We start from the raw sequence: 9008 nt of genomic DNA, 5'->3' as shown, positions 1-9008 counted from the left end.
ATTGCGCAACTGCTCGTGCTTCCTGTGTATATACTAGTATTTATGGAAAAGTCCTGTTCCGACAGGATATTCCAGATAATTAGTCACACTATCTTGCGTGCCTGTTTCGCCGCCGTGCTGCTTCTCCAGCTTCCAGCAACCTAGTTAGTGCGATGAACGAACATCCCAGTGACACACCAACGGAGCAGCAAAGCAGTGTTTGGCTTGGAAAAATCGGGAAAAGCTTCCTCACCCTCCCTTAATCTTCCCGATGGACCAGTCTCCTCCGACGGCGACATTCAGGTCGTTAAAAACGGTTGGCAAATAATCGGAAGTTAATGTGCGAAGCTCATAAAACACATTCCGCCTCGGTTAAGCGATAGACACGCAATATGCTTGGGCCTTGGGACGGAAGAGGAAGGGGGGAAACGGTAGCATTCCAACCGAACAAACTACTCCCCAATATGCACACCATATGCTGCGGGAGCGACACTTCATCTTGATGCGATGCGGTTCGGATGCTAAGGACAGCTGGCCGGGGGGTGGTGGCTTGTGGCTTGTGTCCGGGCAAATGGGGAATTGATGATTCCACATAAAACCTTAATCGATTCGATCGTTGCGGGTGCGGTAGGAAAAAGGGGGGGACCGACCGGGAGTAACATTATGGTCGCACTAATCGGTCACGAAAGCAACGCCACCGTTCCGCACCGAAGACCGCAACGGAAGAAGAAGTCGAATTGGTCACCGAAAAGTCGGAAAACCTCGGAAGTAGTGCGCGCCCTGTGGCCATAAATAACCACGGCTCGCGTCTTCGGGCGTCCGTTCGGCGTGTAATCGCTCTGTGCGGCATTCTCCATATTTGTTTTCCAACCCAGTGGCCTCGACGACGACGACGACGGCGGCCGTTTGTCACGACGGCACGGCTTGAACCTTGGTGTCCCCTTCTTAGCTTAGGCTGACCTGTCGAAGTGGCGAAAAGCTGCGTCCAACGAATGGCCATCTTCGGTCGACCAGAAGTCCCCCTTTCCACTCTCTTTCTCCTCTCGCCACTCGCCAGGAGGCAGTGGCGCACCGAAAGAAGGGCGAGCAGCAGTAATGAGAAATGACTTTTCATTATCTAAAAGCACGAGAAGGGCGCTTCGTCCGGTGTGTGCCAATAGCTGGTGCTGTGTGCTGGGTGTGTCCTTGGAACTAGCAGGTCCCTCGGACTCGGACAAGAGAATCGGATTGAGGCAGGCGCCACCTGCGGATAGGGAAGCTGGCTATGAATGAATGGAAGCTAGAACGTTGCGAGTGAAACTGGGACAGCAGCAGTTCAGAGCACGTCGGAAGGTCCAAGTTAGTGGCAGCAGCACCAATCCGCTGACCGAATTCTATTTTTCCTTTCTCATCCCTCTCTTTTGCTCTCTCTCTCTTTCTGTGATGTGTTTTTGTGCTCGAGCTATCTTCTGAATGCTCGTATGAGCGTGTGGAAGGACGACGGTAGCCGGTAGCGAGATAAATTTCCCATAAATATGTATGCGCACAGTTTTACGATAAATCATCGATGAGACCCCACACACATCGGAATCTGGGTCCCATACCTCGCTCCGAGGAGAGCTCGAGATCGAGTGTCCTTCACACAACACATGGTAACGGTACGAGACGGCGGCACCGGCGTCCAGCACGATCAGCACGAATCAGGAATTCGATCGATTTTTCATCTTCGATCCGTGGACTTTTGGTGCGACCAAAAAAGTGGTTTAATTTGTTTTGATGAAAGAAGAATGTTGCGGCAACATTGGGTGGGCGCTCTGCAGAGGGTCAAACTTTCTTTATTACGTCCGGTGTAGTGTCCGGGAACTGCCGATGATGATGATGATGATGATAAAAAGGTAAAAGTTGCACGGTATGAATCCTGCCAGAAAAAAGCTTCGTTTTCCGGAAAAATCCGGAATGGGTTTTTCGAGGAGCAAGCAGCTGGAATCCTGTGCTGTGAATTAATAACTTCCAGCGAAAAACGGTCAACGCAAAATCGTCCACAGCCTGGACATTTTCACTACCACACATGGTACCACGTTTCCGGTTTGGAAAAAGTAAAAAAAAAGGGGAGGAAAATTTTCCAATCGCACTCAAACGAACTCTGGTGTATACCTTTTGCATAAACAACGGAATTCTATGCGTTGGATGCGTCGCCATGTACCGAAAGGGAACGCAACACCGAACTGTGTGCATGTAGGTCATGGCTTTACATGAGCAATGCGTGGGTGTTGGTGTGCATGAGCGATGGCAGCACAATAAAGGAAGAGAAAATTGTGCGAAAAAATCATCCTGCGCTCCAGGAGCGGTTACTCGGCTGCCAACCGTTTGTTTGTTTCGTCCTGTTGTTGTGTTCGTCCTCCGTTGGGGGTGGTCGGTTGATTCGGTTACATGTTTCACCCCCGCAAACCCCCCCCCCCCCCCAAAACCCCTCCCTCTCGTGTTTGCCATTCGCTGAATAATTTGCGCTAGCCCACTAAATATTGCACACAGCACAGTGCTAGAAGCGGCGTGGTACTGCTGCTGCTGCCAGTGATTCGGTTACTGGGGCAAACATCTACGGACCCACACCAGGAGGCACGTAGTGGTAGTTGAGCGCTCTGCCAGCTATCCCGGTATTGTCCGGGGCCATTTGATGATATGTTTTATGTTTTTTATGTTGTCCAGTCCGACGAAAAACGCGCTTTCGCGTTCCGGTCCAGTGTTTGCGCAATCAACCAACGGATTTGATGCGCGTGTGCCCAGCGAAGGGTGGAAAGGGGTGCCATTCGTGGGAGTTTGAGCCGTCTCCCTGTTGGTCCTGTTGCGGTTATTCATGATGGGATTAATTTCGGTGGCACCCGCACTCGCCGGTTGTTTAATGACTTTCCCATGAATCATCTGGCGTGGCGTGATGGTTCTCTGTCCGGTGCGCATCAGGATGCGCTCGGTCGGATTAAAACAAAACATTTTTCGGGAAAAAAGGGGAGAAAATGTGGGTAGAAAACCTGATATTTTTGCAGACGTAGTCGTTGTGCGTCCTTTTAACGAGCTGGTATTAACTAAATCTGATCCTTTCGGGAGCAGCCCCATCCATTTCCACCAAGTTACTTATAAACTTAAGGGCAAGCCATCAACCATCCCCCGGCTGATTGCATTTGTGTCGTTTGGCATTTTCGCTTTTTTCGCGGTTATGCTTATTAAAAGTTGCCGTAAAATGTTATAAATTATGCTGCGGCGGTGTCTTTGGCGCTCCTAGCGCTTAAATCATCTTGGGGAAATGTTTCGCGATGCGCTGGCGAATCCTTTCGCGGCCCAAGAAGGACCACATCGAACGGGGCCGTTTCGGGAAAGTTGGTCCGAGCGAGTGCGTGGGCTGGAAAGGAGAGCTTTCTCTCCGGACTCGGTTCATTTCATTAACTCCGTATTGGCCACCTTCTTCGTCTGCTGCTGCTGCTACTGCTGGTCGAGAATTCGCGAGAAGCATTCCTGGTGGTGCAGAACGCGGCGAAGAAGAAGGTTTTCCCGTTTTTTTTGTTCCTTCCACGGAAAAGAAAAATGGACGGGTTGGGGAGGAAATACAATTTGTTACTAAAATAATAAATGATCCTCTAAGGACCCCTCCCTGCCTGTCTGCCGGCCGGCTGCCAACATTCTGAACAAACGCCCGCTCCTTGGAGAGTCCAGCATCTCACCATTCTTGGCCTGAGGTTTGTGTACATAACTTGGAAAGGGCATCCATCGTCGTTCATCGACGTTGCTAGCTGACCTTGTGGTCTTTGACGAAGGATGCGATTCTCTTCGATTTGTGAATGTGAAACGGAAGCCTCTTCCAGGGGTTTTTAGGTTGTTGTTGTGGCCAGACAAACCAGCGCCAAAGGCAAAGGGTTCCAAGGACCCTAGACTACGTTTTGGTTGTGTAGGGGGAACCCGAGGATGATCCTTCTGGACTTTAAAAATGGCGTTAAAAATGTGATAAGCGAGACAGACAGCTAGCGGATCGTTCACCGTCGAGGGAACAGGTCGCTGGATTCATTTGCCTAAAAGCAGACCTTTGATAGCAACAGACAAGCAACCATCTCCAGGACGCCAAAGGAACGCCGGTGTATGCAAAGAAGGGTAGCAAGCGCACTTCACTCACTGGAATCGCATAAGAAAACGCGCCAGACTCATGCATACGATAGAAGGTGCTCGGTGCTAGGTAGAATGTTAACATAAGCTCCTCGCGAGAGTTGCCAGCCCTTCCCGTGCCTTGTCTTGCCGGAAAAGCGCGGCTCGCACGAGGAGGAAAAGTTGTAAAAATATCTTTTTCCTTTCTTGGCTAGATCCTTCCGCGCGCGCACACCCAGTACAGTACGAGACGATGTTCGGCATCGTCCTGATCTTCTTCCTCTTCTATCCAATCATCTCATCTTCCGGTTGCCGCTATTCTCCGTTCTGGGTAAGTGCGCTCGGTAACAAAAAGAAAACATCGCGCAGCATAAAAAAAAACTGAAAAAGGGATCTAGGGCGTGCTACGAGGCATGCTGCGGTATGCAAGTGTGCGGACTGTCCGGAACGGGGCTTAACGGGACCTTAACCGCCCACGCCGAAAAAAGGATTCAAGTGGGATCTGCGGGCCAAGAACGTGTTTGAAATTCATATCGTCCACCGGCGTCGAAGGACGGAGTCCTTGGTTCAATCGATTTCAATAATAGTAACGCATCGACATGGGATTGGATTGGTTTTCGGGGAGGACCGTTGTACTAGGACGCTCGCCGGATTATGACATTCGTCCCGGGAAAAGCGTCTGTGCGTTGTTTCAACGCCGAGATTCATGAGCATTCGAGCGTATTAAGCGATTTAGTGAACATTCCCGCAACATACAGTAGGACCGTCAGCATCGCAAGATTGATGTAGAAACATTACATTATCTGTAAGACGTTAACCTCAACCCGCCCCAATGAAATCTCGTTTCGCTCGAGTATGTTTTGGCAATTAGTTACAATGGTTGCGAGCGATTAATATGTTGGCGGCGACTCCTCCTTGGCAGGCGCTCTTTGGGTTGAATTGAATGCGTTCAACATTGACAAATGAAGCACGCAACGACCCACGATTTAGCTCCATTAACTGGGGTGGGATAAGCCTCGATTTATCAACATTTCCATCGGCGAAGGGAGAGGGTGAACCAGGCATTGAGCAGGAGAAGCCATGCGTGTTCTCTTCGAGGCCTGTGTCGAGGCAGGTTGCTGACGCTACGCCAGGAAGCCCAACACACAACAATGGCACATATGATAACTCCCTTTCGCTTTTGTCGCTTTCCCTCTCTTATCGCGCCTAATGTTGAACGTACTTTCCTTTACTAGCCGAAGCAAAAGGGGACGACAGCACCACCTGCCATGGCTGGCATTGAGAGGCTAATGGTGACTACTTTATGGCTTTCTGAATGGTGGAACGCAGTCCAGCATTACAGCTTCTACATCTGATCACAGTTTTGCGTACCATGGTGATCGGCCCTTTCCGTCGACTGGCCAGCTCGCGCGTGAAACATGATCCGCAGCATAATAGAAAGTCAAATCGCCGCCCGGCATTGTTAGGAAGCGTTCGCAAATCAAAAAGTGCGTCGCAGGCTTCGGGAAATTAAGTTCAGAGAAAAATGGTTCGTTTGCGTTCGAGCGACATTGATTGAATGGCCGGCAGACGACGTCGGCCACGTTTTGCTGATCGAAGCCCGAATCCTTGGTCAAAGGATTCTGGCTTGTCAGTGCAAATCGTTCGTCTCTTCTTCTTCTCGCTCGCTCGCTCTCGCCGTTTACGCTCCTCGTCGTTGCCATCGCCTCGTTAATCGATTGCCGAGTGTGCCCGGCATGTAAAAATGCCGGGAGCGCGCGACACCGTCCAAAGCGCACGTCACATTCGCTGCCGTCCGACCGACCGACCGACCGTGAAGATACAGTCCCGCCCCGGGGCTTTTTGCCGGTACACTTGGCAAGCGATTTCGATTCATTTGCATAAAATATTCTAGACTCGATCGTTCCGCGCTGTGGATCAGTATCGATGGCAGCAGCGCTTTTCGTTTCGAGCCACGGTGTGAGCACTCGATTTCAGCTGTTTAACATATTTTTTTGTAACGCTCTCGCGCGGAGATAGTTTTTTTTTGTTGAAGAAACACGAAAGTAGTTTTTGTACAAAACTCTACCGAACCTCAGATGCGGATATTTTTGGGGACATTGCTTCATCTTTTGATCAGGAATAAGCTCCAGGAATCGGCGGTTAGCAGGGCGTCCTACATTAACCTCAAAAGCACATCGAAGGCTTAATCAATGCCGATCGTTTGGGTCAGTCCAAACGTCAGCAAAACTTGCTGCGCTTCGCAAAACTTAACCTTGTCGCAATCAGAGGTCGACAGGCGACTCCCAATTTACACCTCATTTACCAACGGCGCACGGGACGCGAAGATGGCCCCTTTCGGTCCGACTTGCGTTGCGATGCGATAGAACCAGTGACCATCCTGACCGGAGCTCATTAGGAAGATTGCGCAAAGTCTTGCTAGCTGAATAGTTTGTCATTTATCATCCGAGGGTATTCCGAGCGGACCAAGTAGCGTTCCGCTCGGCACCTCGGCCGCAACTTGCTCGACAAAAACGGAACTTTTGCTGCTCCCCTTCTTGGTGACGACGAGGACGGTGGTGGTTGGCCAGATTTTATGTTCTGGTTGGAGCAAAAGACAATGTTTGCTGCGCGCTGCTTGTCCTAGAAGGAAATAGTTCAGGTCCGTCCGGTGGAGGTCGGCCGAGATAATTGAGCCAAGGGGTGCTGAGGGGAGACGGTCATCAGCACATCAGGTCCGGGTTTCCTTACGCGACCCTTTTTGCACACGCAGACACACAAGCGGAGGTCTTTAATATAGAGCGTGTTTAGTACACGGCGCGCACCTTCCACACAGTGGACGTGATTTCATTAGTCCCGGGACAGGTTGGGACTTCTTTTTGCTCAGGAGCGGACCGGAAAGCCTGACAGGAGTCTGGAAGGAGTTCACTTCAAGCGAAACCAGGCTAACAGCACCTTATCATGTAGCAATTAGGGCTCGTTAATGAGCGTCGGATGTACTAGTTCACCGGACCGACTATTCCAGGCGTCTTAGCGGTACCGAGAATGTTCTTTCCCCCCCCCCCCCCCTTTTTCTCTTCTAAAATGAAATTCACTTTAACGAGTAGTTACGAGACAGCTTTCAGCCTTTTCAGGGGTCAGCTTTGGAGCCATTCTGACCTAAAAGGAAGACGCTAATGGTCGTAAAGTCTTCGCATTTTATTGTTTTCTCTGTAGTTGCGTTGAATTGTCATGGCCACCCACTCGATGATCGTTTGCATCGTGCTGATATGTTATGAAGCGATAAAAGAAGACCTTCCTCCCGGGTTATCCTGGTGACCGGTGCATTCCGACACGATTCGGCATCTACATAAATCATCCTTTCTGCAGTCCAACTGCTAGTAGCGTCATACTGAGGGCCTCCCGAAACAACCCTTCCGCTGCCAGAGATAATGCTCCAACGCGAAAGAACCCCACGCAGTGACGAAGCGATGAAGCTGTTCACGAGCGTTCACTAGCGTCGGCTGGCGAATGATGGCGAATAAACAATTTTAATGAGATGACATTTGTTTTAATTCTGTAACGGTTCGCACAGGTCGTCGTCGGTCGGGGTGTTGCCGTTGGAAGCGGTGCATTTCCGGAGCTTCCTCGCGAGTGGAGAGTTGTGTCTTCCGCGATTCGTGATGACGCCATCGCCACCACTTGGCGGCGTGACTAATGAAGTGTAAATTTGTTTTAATTATGCGCGATGTGCGAATCTTTCACACTGGCACTGGCACACGAAAACCTGGAAAAGCGTGATGGAAGAAGATGTTTTTCACGGTTGAGATGTGCTATGGCATGGTAAAGCTCGTTCGGTCATTTATCAGAGCCCCGGCGATGACGCTTGCAACTTAATCCGATACTCAACTAGTGCTTTAGCAGCGCTACAAAAGACGTCGTTAGTGGCCAGGTAAAATTCTAGAATAAAAAAATGGTTCGGGAAACGACTCCATCGACATGCTGCCTCCGGTATTGTGACGTCAACGAGCGCGCGACAGGCGTTTATCAATTTCACCGGAGGGGGTTTTGGGCTGCGGGTAGATTATGCCTCTCCAGCAATAAAGTTCTCGATGCTTTTCATTCTTGGATTTACGATCGATTAATCAGCCGGCTGCCAACCAGTCAGGCCATCAACAGGGCCATCACGACCACGGGTCTCTGTTCCCGGGGATAAGCGTTCCCTACCTACCTCGCCAGCGACCACTCAAACATGAGCATGAGGCTCGTCGTGTTTGTCGTAGCGAAGCGGCCGTTTGACGGTCGCCTGTGTTTGTTGCCGCTCCCTGGTCGCTGGTTTATTGGTCGATTCCATTTTATTGGTTTCGCAACTGACGGTGCTGCTGTTGCTCGTACATCAGTAATCCGGCTGTTTATTTGTTTGTTTGTGGATCATTGATTTTTCATACACCCCGCAGCACGCGTAATGACGCCCTCGATACTTTGACTAGTGCTCAGCAATCACAATCATATTTTGTCAACTAAGATTTCGTCGAATCTGGATGTTGTCGAAACACAAACACAAACACCGCACGGTGTCTAATTTCCAGCAATGTTTTTTTGTCCTGTTCGATGAAAGATGTGCCCTCGAGATAGTGTCGAACGCGAATTAGCGTTTCGCATCTACTTTCCATAATTTCGCCCGTACCGCGAGCGCCGGAGAGTGTTTTTCGAGGTGTCGAGACCTGAATGTAGTTGGACAGGCGACAGAGCTTACGACATGCTCCGTTCCACCACTCTGTCAACCAGTATACCCACGGGGTGTGTGCCCTCGAGGTTCGATCGTAGATTGTAGTGACACATTCAGCGAAGCATTTCGGGGCAATTTTGTGGCAACGAATTTCCGGAACGCGCCCACCTTTGGTCCTTTGGTGTGGTGAGAAAGCCTTCTTGAGCTTGAGGATCGCGTGGGATGAAAGACACGC

At 50.4% G+C, this 9008-nt stretch overlaps 1 protein-coding gene across 15 annotated transcripts in view; it reads right to left on the bottom strand.

The window, feature by feature from the left end:
- The window catches only part of LOC126577770 (solute carrier family 12 member 4), a 108712-nt gene that overhangs the window by 31043 nt on the left and 68661 nt on the right, over positions 1 to 9008 (bottom strand). The window lies entirely within an intron of this gene.

This window comes from Anopheles aquasalis, chromosome 3 (assembly GCF_943734665.1).
Source record: "Anopheles aquasalis chromosome 3, idAnoAquaMG_Q_19, whole genome shotgun sequence".
Lineage (NCBI taxonomy): Eukaryota > Metazoa > Arthropoda > Insecta > Diptera > Culicidae > Anopheles > Anopheles aquasalis.
Note: the sequence above shows the minus strand (reverse complement) of the source record. Positions and strands in the feature narration are given on the sequence as shown.